Raw genomic sequence first — 15,700 nt, 5'->3', positions numbered from 1 at the left:
GTGGAGATATTCCTTGCCCCAATTTGTGACACCACTGATACAGTGATTAATTTTTGCTTATGCATCACATGTCAATCAATGGAATTATTCTGTATTTAGTATAATCTGTTCCAAAGTGACTGGATATCCAGCCCTGTTTAAAAATAGGGTTCTGCCTATATGTGCAAGAATGTTTGTGGCAGCCCTCTTTGTAGTGGCCAGAAACTGGAAACTGAGTGGATTTCCCTCAATTGGAGAATGGCTAAATAAATTGTGGCATATGAATGTTATGGAATATTATTGTTCTGTAAGAAATGACCAGCAGAATGATTTCAGGAAGGCCTGGAGAGAATTACATGAACTGATGCTGAGTGAAATGAGCAGGACCAGGAGATCATTATATACTTCAACAATACTATATGATGATCAATTCTGATGGACGTGGCCCTCCTCAGCAATGAGATGAACCAAATCAGTTCCAAAAGAGCAGTAATGAATTGAACCAGCTATACCCAGTGAAAGACTTCTGGGAGATGACTATAAATTGCTACATCGAATTCCCAATCCCTCTATTTTTGTACACCTGCATTTTTGATTTCCTTCACAGGTTAATTGTACACTATTTCAAAGTCAGATTCTTTTTGTACAGCAAAAACTGTTTGGATATGTATACATATATTGTAATTAACTTATACTTTAACATATTTTACATGTATTGGTCCACCTGCCATCTGGGGGGAAAGGAGGGAAAAATTGGAACAAAAGGTTTTGCAATTATCAATGCTGAAAAATTACCCCTGCATATATCTTGTAAATAAAAAGCTATAATAATGATTTTTTTTAAATAGGGTACTGGAAGGAAGTGGAATCTCAGATCATGAGGAAAATCCAGAGGTCCACTTCATTAGAGGAATCATGGATCCTTTGATAAAATGCCATTGGCTTAGAGCTCTGTCTCAGTTTCTCTTATTGTAAATGAGATCATCTTAATCCCCACAGAATAGAGTATGGAAGAGAAGGGCAAAATAGCTAATAGAAGTAAAGTAAGGGAGTGAGAAGAGAGAGAGTAAATAGGGTGAAAAGAATTGGGAGGAGGGATAGGAAGGAGGAAAATACATAACAAGTAATTGTAACTTAGAATGTGAATAGAACTAATTTACTCACAAAATGGAAATGAACAGCAGATTAAAAATTTGAATTCAACAATATATTGCTTTCAGGAAATAATATAAAAATGAGGAATACATACAAGGATAAAATAAAGAACAGGAACAGAATTTATTATGTAAGAAAAGCAGAAATAGTAATTATGATTTCAGGCAAAGTTAAAATAGATACAATCAAAAGTTAAAAAAAATAAAGAAACTAAGTAAGAAACAATACTATTCAGTACTGTTTTAAACCATTTAAAATACCTAGACAGTATAAAATACTTAAGTATCTACATGCCAAAGCAAACACAGGAACACTATGAACTTAGACATAAAATATTTTTTATGCAAATGAACTCAGATCTAAATTACTGAAGTAATATTTATTGTTCATGGGTCTTTGATAAAGGCAATATAATTTTTAAAATGACAATTTACATAACCAATCTATTTATTCAATGTTACCCCAGTTAAATTATTTTTTAAAATTACTGAGTATAAATAATAACAAAGTTCATTTGGAAGAACAAAAGATCAGAGACTTCAAAGAAACCAAGAAAAAAAGAAAGCAGAGTCAGCAGTATCAGACTTTAAATTATGTTATAAGGAAGAGCAATAAAATAAGAATAATTTCAATTATTTTAAATTAAAAATTTCTTATATAAATAAAACTATGGAGCCAAGAATAGAAGAAATGCAAAAATTTGGGGGGGTGGAATTGTCACAGACAATCTCTCAGACAGGATATTGGGTTGCGGTATTGCTGGGGCATAGGAAATGAGGAACTGGTTGACTTAGAAAAACATTAAAAGACTTGGATCTATCAAGAAAGAACTATCCACCTTCAGAGAAACAGATGACAAGTGAAAATAAGCATACTATGGTCTCTTACAGATATAAGTATATATGTATATATGTGTATGTTTATAGATATAGATATATACATATGTATCCATGTTTAATTATAGCCTTTTTTAGGGTATAGGGAAGGAAGGGGGAAAAAAATCAAGTAAAAAATGCATAGCAGAGAACAAAAGAAAACTAACAAAGAAGCAAAGAAAAGGTGAGCAGCTTTGAAAATAATGTGTAATATTTATCATATAGGTTTTCTTGAAATGGACACTTGTTTTATATTGAATCTTCTCTTATGGTCTGCTGTATACAGGGCAGTGATTTTTGTTGGTTTTTTTTTTTCTCATTTTGTATTTAAATTTAAATTACAAAAAAGAAAAGAACTACTCCTTTAGATTCAAAGCCAGATTCATTCATTCTATCTTCATCAACCTTGTCATGATGGCTGGCCCGTCCTCTTGCTCCGCCCACTGAGACCAAAGCTGTCTGAAGGCTCTCAAGAAAGCTAGCTGAGCCCCAAGCAAAGAAACTAGATTGGGAAGGAGATAATAACTTTATTATTTTAACTTTAATACCTGGCTATTGTCCTGGTGATTACTGAACTGAAAAGAAGGCTGCTCCAAGCCTCCAGAAAACAAACAGGAACATTACAGAAAAATGATATAAATTGTAGGCTCATACAAATTTAAAGGGTGAGAGAAAGATAATTAGCCAATAAATAGAAAAGAGAAACAGAATCATAAGAATATAATTTCACAGTCTCTGAAGAAGGGGAAGATATCTAAGAAAATACGAGACTGGTCAAAGAGGGTTGAGTAAAGGAAAATGGACATTGAATTTCCTGATAAAGAAGAAAATACTGACTTTGAAGAAAACTATTTCAGTAGAGAGATGGGTAGTCATATTACAAAGAGATGAGAAAATAGAGAGAGGAAGTATGGACTACACTTGTAGAGATGAAACTTAGAAACAAAATAAGCTAACATTTGACTACTAAGCTGAATATAGAGAAAATGAAGACTTAAAGGCTTTCCTCAGATAAGATACTGCCAATTTATATATTAAATACATAAAAACCTTCATGAGAATATGTGTGATCATGGAAATAATTGTGTTCAGCAATCTACTGAGTAATGACCAGAAGAAAGGAAAAAAAGAAAGGAAGGGAGAATGGAAAAAGGGAAAGAGGAAAACAAGCATTTGTTAATACCTACTATGTACTAGGCACTCTACTATGTGCTTTATAAATTCTTTTTGAAAATTTTATTCTCATAACAACCCAGAAAGGTAAGTACTATTGTTATCCCTATTTTACAATTGAAGAAACTAAAGGAAGTCGCTAAAGTCTATCTGCTTCAGTTTTCTCAACTAGAACCTACAATAATTTTTTTAAATGATCTAGAGCAGAGCTAGACAGATAACCTGTCACATCAATAAATATGACTTGGACAAGTCCTTTACATGGATGATAAGAAAGCCTAAAATCGAGTAAGAGGAGATGTGATTAGATCATATTTAAGAAATTGCCAAATGACTAATGAAAACCCATTTTTTTAATGCCAATATTCAAAGTGATATTATATGACTATAAATCATAGAATTCAAGACAAGAAGATTAAAAATTACAAATAACACAAGAATGACAAGCAAGTTGCAGTAAGTCAACAAATGATTATTTGCCTGCCAAAAGTTGAGTAAAAGTGGTGCATAAATTTTTGTAAAAAGATCAAATTCCCACTGTATGCTGAGACTTAAAAGATAGGGTCTTGGATAGAAAAATTAGCTGATCTAGAGGTGTCTAGTTGATAGCAATGATGTGGAAAGACAAGAGACTAAGTGTTTGGTCAAAATAACTAAACGTGCAGGAGAGAAAGCATATTTCAAAGGCTTGGAGAACAGTCAGCAAGCATTTATCAATTACTAATTATGTGGCAAGCACTGGATATACAATCCATCTTCCCAAGTTGCTCACAGACTAATGGGGGAGATGATTTGCAAATAACTATGTACAAACAAGATATATACTGGGTAAATTGGGGGTGGGTAACAAAGGGTGGCTCTAGTATTAAGGGAGATCAGGAAAGGGTTGGTAGTGGTGGTGATTTTTTTCTGTGACTTGAAGAAAGTTAGGGAAACTTAGACATAGGGATAAGAGAAAGTATTCCAGTCTCACACATCAGAAAGTACAAAGATTGAAGAAGTCCAGTGCTAGTCAACATTTTTATAACCTCAGCTCCAAAAGCTTTATCCTCTGCTCTGATGTTATGCTCCCTTGCTGTGTGTGAGCAGATGAAGGTGTTGATTTTGGACAGAACAAGATGAGACCTGCAGATGCAACCAACTTCTGGGATTACCTCACATTTACCAGTCCTGAGAATATTCTAACACAGCCAGAAAGAATTAGTCACGGGAAGGTAGACTTTTGAATAAGCAAAATTTGTAGTGTGATCTAGACATAGAGCTGAAATAAAAAGGCCTCTTGGTTAACTTCGTGTTGTTGAGTCTTTTTTTGGGGGGGGAGGGAGCAGTTTCAGTCATGTCCAACTCTCTGTGACCCCATTCAGAATTCTCTTGGCAAGAATACTGGAATGATTTGTCATTTCCTTCTCCAACTCATTTCCAGATAAGGAAATGGAGGCAGAGTTAAGTGATTTGCCCAAGGAGTCACTCAGTTTAAGTAAATTGATTGGATTGAAACTAGGAACATGAATCTTCCTGACACCAGGTCCAGCACTTAGCAGCCCTAATTTCAAAGAGCTAAGGCTTAAAATTTGAGATAATGGTAAAAAGCTGATAGGAATTATTATAATTTGGAAATATTTTATAACATGTGAAATTCAGCATTTGGGAATTCTTTTCATTGAACCAAAGAAGAATGAACCTCTCAAGAGTTACTTCAAAAACTGTTGAGGAGAAATGCAAATTAAGACAACTCTGAGATATCACTACACACCTGTCAGATTGGCTAAGATGACAGGAAAAAATAATGATGAATGTTGGAGGGGATGCGGGAAAACGGGGACACTGATGCATTGTTGGTGGAGTTGTGAACGAATCCAGCCATTCTGGAGAGCGATCTGGAATTATGCCCAAAAAGTTATCAAACTGTGCATACCCTTTGATCCAGCAGTGTTTCTATTGGGCTTATATCCCAAAGAGATACTAAAAAAGGGAAAGAGACCTGTATGTGCCAAAATGTTTGTAGCAGCCCTGTTTGTAGTGACTAGAAACTGGAAAATGAATGGATGCCCATCAATTGGAGAATGGCTGGGTAAATTGTGGTATATGAATGTTATGGAATATTATTGCTCTGTAAGGAATGACCAGCAGGATGAATACAGAGAGGCTTGGAGAGACCTACATGGACTGATGCTAAGTGAGATGAGCAGAACCAGGAGATCATTATACACTTCGACAATGATATTGTATGAGGATGTATTCTGATGGAAGTGGATTTCTATGACAAAGAGACCTAACTGAGTTTCAATGGATAAATGATGGACAGAAACAGCTACACCCAAAGAAGGAACACTGGGAAATGAATGTGAACTATTTGCATTTTTGATTTTCTTCCCGAGTTATTTTTACCTTCTGAATCCAATTCTCCCTGTGCAACAGGAGAACTGTTCGGTTCTGCAAATATGTATCGTATCTAGGATATACTGCAACATATTTAACATGTATAGGACTGCTTGCCATCTTGGGGGTGGGGGGTGGGGGGTGGAGGGAGGGAGGGGAAAAAAGGAAACATAAGCGAGTGCAAGGGATAATGTTGTAAAAAAAATTATCCTGGCATGGATTCTGTCAATACAAAGTTATTATTAAATAAAATAAAATTTAAAATTTAATTTAAAAAAACTGTTGAGGAAGGCTCACTTGTAGCTTTAGGAAATAAAATAATTCTTTTTATATGTAGTCCTGGTATTCTCAAGGTTTCCAGATCTCAGAAGCAACAGGGAAAGAGATCTGGATTTGGAATCAGAAGACCTGGGTTTCCATTCTCTCTGCCTGTCTGTGGGCAAATAATTTAATTTCTGTTTCAATTTCATCATCTGTAAAGGAGAGGATGTGTAAGAAAGATCTGTGAAGACTCTTCTAGCTCAGAATACCTGATGACTCATATTGCTATTCTTTCCATTTCTACTGATTCCTTTTCTGCTGCCTATAAACAAGGCCAAGACTCCTCCAGCCTTTAAAAAAAAAAAACTCTCAATAGAGTCTACTTTCCCCTCAAGCTATCATCATCTAAGTTTCTTTTCCATTTTGGTCAAACTTCTAGGAAAAAGCAATCTATACATGTTGCCTCTTTTCTCCTCTCACCTCCTCAACTGTTTACATTCTGGTTTCTGACCTCCTCACCCAAGTCCACTGTTCTCTCCAAATCTCCAATAATCTCTTAATTATTAGATCTGATTGTCTTTTTTTCAGTCCTCATCCTTTTTGGCCTCTTCATTGGATCTGTTAATGTCAATCACTTTCTCTTCCAGGATACTCCTTCCTCTCTGGGTTGTTATGACACTATTCTTGTTTCCTCCTCCTATCCATCTGACTTTTCCTCAGTCATCATCCATATAAAGTCCCTGAATTGGAGTTCTATCCTGGGACCTTTCCTCTTTCAATATGATTTCAGTTAATGATTCATCAGCTCCCATGGGTTTATTTGTCATAACAATATAAATGAGACTCAAGTCTATACAGTCAACTCCAGTCTCTCTCCTGAGCTCCTAAATCACCAATAGCCTATTAGACATTTCAAGTTAGCTGTCTCAAAAGCTTCTGGAATCAGCTTTTGTTTAAAAAAAAAAAAAAAATCATTATCTTTCAACCCCAAAATGGCTTGTTTTCAGTTTTCCCTTTTAAGGACACCAGGCTTGCCACTATGTGATCCAGTCAAACTGGCATTGTTTGTGTTCCTCACACATGACACTCCATCTCCCCATTCCATGCCTTTGTAATAGGAACACTCCATGCTTGGTATGTACTTCTAACCTCCACTTCATATATATTCCCTCTCTTCATTCAAGACTTAACATATACATCACCTTTTACATGAAATCTTTCCTTATGTTTTCATCTGTTGTTGTCTTCCCTACCTAATTAGCTTGGGTTTAACTATTATTTGTGTGTGTGTATTGGGGGTACCTATGGATGTATATATGAACTTATCTTCACTAAAGGAGAATGTAAGCTTCTTGAGAGTAGAGATTGTTTAATTCTTTGTATTTGTATCTCTAATACATATCTTTTGTATTTGTATCTCAATACATATCTATATACATATATACAATATTTCTAACATCTAGCATAGTATCTGGCACATAAAATCATTAAACATTTGTTGATAGATTGATTCTGGAATGAAAGGAAGAGATCTCTGTCTTTTTAGGTATGGATAGATGTGATGACCGTGCTAACACCCAGGACACCCCAGACTCAGCTGGAATCAGGATAAGCAAAAGTCCTTAATCTTTATTCTTGGTCCCCAGATGCAGGATTGAACAGGAGCAGATTGTCCCCAACCACCTTCTCCCTTGTCTACCGCCAAGAGTGTGACCCTGGCTAGCTTTACTCCACCCTCTAGTCCCTCCTACAATTCTCTGTATACACCAATCATTGAGCCAGTACAGATTTTCCAAGCATATGCCCATAGAGTATTGTCCAATCAGTAGTTAGCCTCAAGCGCTCAGCAGTCCCGACCTCAGTGCATCAACCCAATAGTTTCAGCCCTCTACAGATAGAGAGTTCCCATAGCTCCAAAAGACTTATACAGACATGGGCATTTAGGGGCCTTACATCTATCCACAGTCATTGTTTTCCAATGCCCTATGACATTAGTATTTTATTATATTATATTATATTAGTATTTATTATATTTATAATATATTATATTATCATATTTATTATATTAGTATTAATATATTATATTACTGAAATATAGTATATTTATTATATTAATGGATATTATATTAGTATTTGTTATATTTAATTATATTATATATTTTATTATATTATATAATAGAATGTTATATTATATTATAATGAATTATAATTTACTCAACTATTTTTCCCACAGTTGGAAATTTCAGTTGCTCTCTCATTCAGTTTACAATGATAGGTAATACTACTATGAATTTTGCATTAGTTAAGTGCTTACTGTGTTGAATACTATGTACCAGGGATATAAAAGCAAAACAATGCAAATACTTAAAGAACTTACATTCATATATAAATATATAAATAGGGAGCTCTTTAGGGGAAGGGGAAGGGTATGATATTACTTTCAATACGTATTCCTGAAAACAATTAGTAGAAACCTCAAAATGTTCAAATTTCTTGCTTGGTATAAACATCTAAATTTATCAGAAATGGCTCTTAAATAATGAGAAAAGAATCTTAACAATAATCAAAAAAACATAAAACAATTATTTCTGCAAGATGAATGGTAATGGCTTATCAATTTATCCATTTGTTCAATACCCAGATTGCCTGCCAAGGCAGCCCCCTGAGATATATGAAAGAGCTAGGAGTACTTTTTGGTCCACCAGAAGAAAAGAAAAGGCCAAGCAAGACAAAGAAAACTCTGGCCTACCAGAAGGGAAGAAAATAAGCCCCAAAGTTTCTATTCTTCTAACTACACAATAAGAAAGAGAATGAGAGCTAAGTCAAGAGATACCGTGTTTCCCCGATAATAAGACACTGTCTTATTAAATTTTTTTGGACAGAAAACCGCCAGAGGGCTTATTTTCAGGGGAGGGCTTATTTTAATGAACATTGACAGCAATTTTAATAAACAGGTAAATGTGAACAAAAAAAAGTACCTTTATTCAATAATGATCACGTCATCTTCTTCAACAGCATCGTCATAAGTGTCCATACCCTGAATTCCGTCCTGGATGTCTTGCGCCTCTATTTCCTTCAGAAGAAGTGGACCTAATCTGTCATGTCCAGCCATATAGCTCTCTTTAAATGAACATGTCTTGTCCAGGTAACCTGCTCGTAGTGCCTTGGCGACACAGCTGTCAGTAATTTTATCCCATGACTTCTTCACCCAGTGTTGGAATCTTTACAAACTGCTAACTCATTAGAGTTGATAGATTATTGATCTGATCTTAAAAGAAGATGTTTTGGGCCAGAACCTGAAACAAGGTACTAAGTAGAACTAATTAATACAAGGCTTGTGTTCACATCTTTACTCATTGGAGTTCAGAAGTATGGGAGTTTCACAAAGTAAACTTTGTAACTTCGTGAATTCACACCTCCCTTGAAGCTCTTAGGTCCAGAGAGCACTCTGGGAGGAAACCCATAATCCCTCTCTCTCTTATACCATAATTCCTCTCTCTCGTATAAAAGAGACAGACAGAGGCTCTCGGTCAGATTTCAGCTGAATTACGCCAGAAGCCCTCTCTCCGAGGCAAGAGAGATCCATTCCATTTTTCCACTTGGCTGGCTGGAGGCTGAAGAAAGCAGAGGCCGAAGCAAAGGACAAACTGCAAGAGCTCTAGGAACCAAGCAGAGAGGTAGGCCTCAACTGACTGGGCTGTTTTGGAAAGAGAAAATAAACGTTTGCATTTTTACCAGCTGGCTGCATTTGGGGTAATTATTGATCCGAACTGATACTAAGGCTGCCTCCAAGAAAATCTCCTCGAGAAACCTACTCTCTCCCCCAGAGAGAACCATCTCATCTTATATATTTTAAAGAAGAAAAAGATCACCACGTTTGTTGTAACTTCTTGCAGACAGGGCTTCACAAAGTTTCCACGCTAATTTCTTTCCATTCTATTTTCAATATAGTCATTGACTTCCATGCACAAATGGTCCTTGAATGGCTTGTTTATTGCAATATCAAGGGTCTGGAGATAGGCAGTTATTCCTGCAGGAATCATTACTTGATCTATTCTTCTCTCTGCAAGGAAGTTCTTCATTTCTTTAGCGCGGGGAGTGCTGGCTGAATCCCAGATTATCAGACCTCTTTGGTTACCTCGCATAACAAGTGGCAGCATTAAATCAACCCACTTTCTTATAACGGCTTGTGTACACCAGGCTTTTTCGGTTTCAAGAACGTAAATGCCTGATACACATTCAATCTTTTCTTTTTTGCCTTTACTGATGATTTGAGGTGTGGCTTTCTTTCCATCCAAATGAATTGCCAAAACACAGGTGACCCGTGCAGACAGAACAATAAAATTATGACCATCAGTCCTTCTTTTCACTCCATCATGCCCCTCAATAATGTTTTAACCCCATCATGCTCCCTGAGTGCTCCTTCTATCCTCCATGATGCCCCCTGAGTTCTTCTTTTATCCTCCATCATGCCCCTTTTATCCTCCATCATGCCCCCTCACTCTCGCTTACATACCAGGTTTTTATGTTGTCCTGCCTCAGCTCTCCTCTGCGGCATTGCTCTCAATGGCGCCAGCAAGCAAATCAGTTTCAATTGATCAAAGATGGACAGAAGCAGCTACATTCAAAGAAAGAACACTGGGAAATGAATATAAACTGCTTGCATTTTTGTTTTTCTTCCCGGGTTATTTATACCTTCTGAATCCAATTCTCCCTGTGCAACAAGAAAACTGTTCTGTTCTGCAACATATATTGCATCTAGGATATTCTGTAACCTATTCAACATGTAAAGGACTGCTTGCCATCTAGGGGAGGGGGTGGAGGGAGGGAGGGGAAAAATCAGAACAGAAGTGAATGCAAGGGATAATGCTGTAAAAAATTACCCTGGCATGGGTTCTATCAATAAAAAGTTATTAAAAAAAAAAAATCACTGGGGAAGAATAGGATGACACACTCACTGCTGCAGCTCTGACTGGATGCAGCTTGGAGCGCGGCATGCGTTTCACTGGGGGAGGGGGAGGGGAGGCGCGGAGGCGGTGCATACAGAGGGTACCGTAATGTAGCGTGTAGTGCAGGGGATCACCTTCACTACAGTAGCAATCTCAATAGGGCTTATTTTCGGGGGAGGGGTTATTTTAGAGGAATCTTACACAGTAAGGGGAGGGCTTATTTTCGGGATAGGTCTTATTATTGGGGAAACACGGTACCTATGACCATCCAAGAAGAAATAGTTGTGCTGATTCCAGAAGACTTGTATCTTAAATCTCCATATCAATCAAGTCAATTCTCATGTCAGAATTTAGATTCTAAGCTCCTCCCTGTTGAGATAAGGAAATAAACCTTATTTTTGACATTCCAAGCTCTTCCCAGATCTGAAAGTCAGTAGAAGTCTCTCAGTTTCCAAAGAACAAGCTAGCGAGGGAATCTTACCCTATTCACAATAGAAAGCCACTTTCTTAATCCAATCAACATAACCTGTTAGGAACTACTCTTTCTGGAGAGCCATTTAATAGGCTGAACCAAGGGAAATGAGATATTCTATTCCATTCTTCCATTTTAAACAGCTAGAAGTTGTTGGCTATTAATTATGATGTCAAGAACAGCTGAGCAGACAGGCTCCTAAAAGTATCTATGACAGTTAACAAAAAATAATGAATAGTTTTAACTGAAGTCCTTTAAACATTTCTGCCAGTTTTAGTTAGTGCTATATGTAACTGACATACTCTCTTAGAATGCCTGTGTCACTGTTATGTAGTGTTGTTTCAATCACAGTTTGGAAAATTATTCAGTTTTTTTTTTTTTTTTTTAAAGATCAATGTGTAACACTGTGGTACTTCACATGGAATATATTAGTCACCTTAGTTAACAAAATAAGATAGACACAACATTATGTGTTATAACATGACATGTTAATTGAAAATCATGAAAAACTTCCATAAAATTGTGATTTTTGAGATAAAAAGGATTTTGAAGAAACATAGTTTTCAAATTCTCTATTCAAAATCTGTTTGCTATAAACTGTTTAGCATAGCTTTAAAGACCTTCTTTAGGTGTGCAATTTCCAAAAGAACTGTATGCCAGAACCAAATTTAACTAAAAGAAATAATTGTAGGCTGAATCACAGATATCACTCCTTTTAATGTTTATAAATATATTGATTGCTTCCTTTTGTAGGATTTTGTGTCTCTAACAGCAGGTTTAAGTAGTGGGTTATCCCCATGTGTAGCACAATCACTTTTTTAGGTGGGCTGGTCTTGCCCAGTCTTAAATTCCTTTTGCCTCAAGGGTTTATGTCAGTTATAATCTAAGGATAAATATCTATTTTATTCCTTCTCTGGTTTAGATTGCTATGTTTATGGAAAATGATGCTTGTCTAGGGGTTTGATATCCCTTTTCCATGCCATTTCCATGGCACCTGTTTGCTCTTCTTTCTTCACCTTGCCCCCATGTCTCATCTGTGTTGAAACAGGGATATGTTTTCTGGCTTTCAGGAAAGATCTAGGTAGATCTAAAGAATTCTAACTAGAGTGATCTTTCCAGGAAGAAATCTAACCTCTTCTGAAATATCTGCTATTATTAATCATACCAGCCAATGGCATAATGGAACATTTACTAAAAAAATAACAATAATGATGAGCAATTAATTAAACAACAGGTTCTTTACAAGAAAACAACTGTCTGCAATGGGAATAGAACCATTTTCTCCTAAGTAAGCACCACCTCTCCCAAAAAGAAGAGGGACTAAGTAGAAATTGTCTATCAGCTTAATGGAAATAAAATTCTTAGCTAGGCTTTGCAGGTCATTGCTAAACTTAGCACCTTTCTTGGCATGAGTATTAGAAAAAAATGGTAGTTGAGCAACAGATATGCAAAAATCCCTAAATCTTAGCCATCAATTTTGTTTTCTGTGTGTGCCCCAGAAGATGAGCAATCCAATTTCTCTCTCCCAGGAGCCTTTTAAAATAGTCCCAGAAAACCAATTCTATATTCAAATTTCAAAAACATTATCAAATGGTTGTACTCTAGAATAGCATCTGCCTGAGTTTCTCATATAGTTGCTATATAGTAAAGCTGCAGAACGCTGACTTAATGCACCTTTTCAACTAAGCAGCCATTTTTAGATACAAACTATAATTTTCATGGAACTTCAAATTAGAGAGATACTTAGGAGATGCTATTAAACAATCCTTTTATTTTATAGATGTGGATACAGGCCTGCTGTTGTGAAGTGACTTGCCTTGAGATAATATAACTAGCCAGCAATAGAGAAGATAGTAGATCTTCCTTCTTTTTACCAGTTGTCTAGGGTTTCTTTATGTAAATTGGTAGAAGTCTGAGCAAATTTTGGATCCCAGATTTGAGAAGAGGCTAGGAATAACTCTCACAAATAGAACTATTTAAATGATCAACAGAATCTGTCTTTCACCCATGCTGCTTTAAAACTCTTTCTAGGAAGAAAATGAATCAGGCTCTCATGTTCTGGAAGATTTTATGACTAAATGGGCCCTCATTTCTAACCTACAGTAATAAGGTAGTTAACAGAAATTTAATGATTAGTCTCATTTCTGGCTTTTTCTCTCAACCTCTACTCATAATTTCAGGTGCTTAATTTCCCACTTTCAGGATCAAAAACTACCATGAATTTTGGAACTAATATAACTTTAAGCAGAAAGAGGTATAAGAATTCTGGGATCCATAGCAGGAGATAATTCAGTCTCAAATCTACCTAATTGTTGGTCTTCCTCTGATCCCTATTCCAGGAACCAAGTTTTTGCTTTGTTCCTTATGAACAAATTCCTTTATTGCTTACTTATAGTACTTAGTTTTCTTGTTCTTCTGGGGTAAAGGACATATTATGGTGATTTGGGGAATAATAATCCATTGGGAATTATCCCTGAACTACAGTCTCAACCCCTGGATCATCTTCTCTGTCTTCTCTGGCCCTGTTCTACCTGTTTACTGTGACATTTCCCATTACTCATGGCTAGAACTCCCTGAAATTGACCTATTACCTTCCTGATTATTAGCCACTACCAGACTCCAATGCTATACTCTATTTTAATTTCTATATCTCATCTATTTTCTATCTGATATATTCCAAATTTATCCAAGTCCTGACAGTATTCTCACAAAATCACATAAATTTAATTTTACACATGCTCATGCAGTCTCAGACTTAGAAGATATTCAAGGAGGTACATATTTTATTGAGCATCTAGCCTGTCACAATATGTCGTTGGTTCAAACTTGTTACCTAGCCTTTGCTCAAAGACCTCAATCAAGGAAGAATACATTATCTCCTGAGGAAGCTCATTCCACTTATTGCAGCTCTAGTTGTTGTGGTGTTCTCTTCTTTTGTATAATATGATGGTTCTCTGGGAGCAAGTTTCTAGGAGAGGTTTTTTGGAGGCAGTCTTAGTTTCAGTTCCGTGTAATAATCACCTCAAATGCAGCCAGGAGTTAAAATCCAATCTTTTATTGTCTCTTCCAAAATAGCCCAGTTAGCTTTCTTTGGTTCCGAGAGCTCTTGTTGCTAGCTTCAGCCTCCAGCTCAATTCCGACTCCTGGCAATCTTCTGAACTGACTTCTGGCTTTCAATCTCTCCCACTGACTCCTCCATTGACTCTGCTTCTTTTTATTCTCTTTTAGAAGTGTAAACTTAAAGGTTGACTCCTCCTCCGAGAGTAAGATTATGGGAGGTGTAAACTTGTGAATCTCATACTGAATACTGAAATCTCCCAACTTGTGAACTCTAATGTGTGAGCCAATGTGTGAATTCTCAAAGGTGTAAATTCAAGCATTGTTTTTATCAAATTCCATTGAGTTATCACCTTGCTTCACATTCTGGCCCATTAACAAATTGTTAAGAAGTTTTTTCTTATGTTGAGTTTTACTATATTTCTCCATTACTCTGTTATGGAGTTTCTCCCATGTGAACCATAGCATCTCAGATTTGGAAGGGATATAAAAAGCCATTTGAGGGTTCCTCCTTCTTTCTTCACAACATCCTGACAAAAGATCATCCAGCCTTTGCTTGAAAACCTCAGGGAACACTGGGAGATCAATCTCCGTGTGGCACAGATACCTGAAGTTTCCTATCTCTGTTAAGTTGGATGCTTCTGCCTCTTTGAAGTATAGTACAGACACTATTAAGCTGCATATTGTAAGTCCCAGAAGCATATATAGGCTCTAAATTTTAAGAAATGCCTTATGATAATATTATCTTATTTGATCTTCACAATACTTTTTGAGATAGGTGATATGTTCATCATCATTATTATTATTATCTTGATTTTGCAGATGGGGAAACTGAGACACAATAAGCCGGTAAGTATGTGTGACAGAATGTGGATTCTTCCTGACTCCAAGTTCAGTACTCTATGCAATGTACCATCAGGTGGCCTATAAGTCAAATACCTTAAATCTCATCTCTGGTGAATAATATGGGATGTCCCAAAAGTCTTAGTACAATTTTAGGCATTACCAGTCAATTACAACTAGAAAGATTTGCTAATTTAAAATTGTACTAAAACTTTTGGGAGCCCTTGTATTATTTAACCAATAGTTTTCACCCAGAAGGGCACTAAAACTTTCCCACAACAGTATGTATTTGTAAATCAGCAATATGTAAAATTTTCAGTTAATAAAGTTAGTCCATTTCGGCAGTGAAATTACCCAGATCAAGCTATGCATAATAATTATATATATACACATTTACAGAGCCTTAAGAATTGAAAGTTGAAGTGTTAATTGAAAGAGCAGAAGATCAAGAGCTTGGGTGTGGAGAAAGTTTATGTTCAGACACCTTCTGACACAATTGCTTTGCATCTAAAAGCTAATCCCAAATTTTTAGATAAATTTTATTGAAAAGTGTTCCC

This window comes from Antechinus flavipes, chromosome 3 (assembly GCF_016432865.1).
Source record: "Antechinus flavipes isolate AdamAnt ecotype Samford, QLD, Australia chromosome 3, AdamAnt_v2, whole genome shotgun sequence".
Lineage (NCBI taxonomy): Eukaryota > Metazoa > Chordata > Mammalia > Dasyuromorphia > Dasyuridae > Antechinus > Antechinus flavipes.
Note: the sequence above shows the minus strand (reverse complement) of the source record.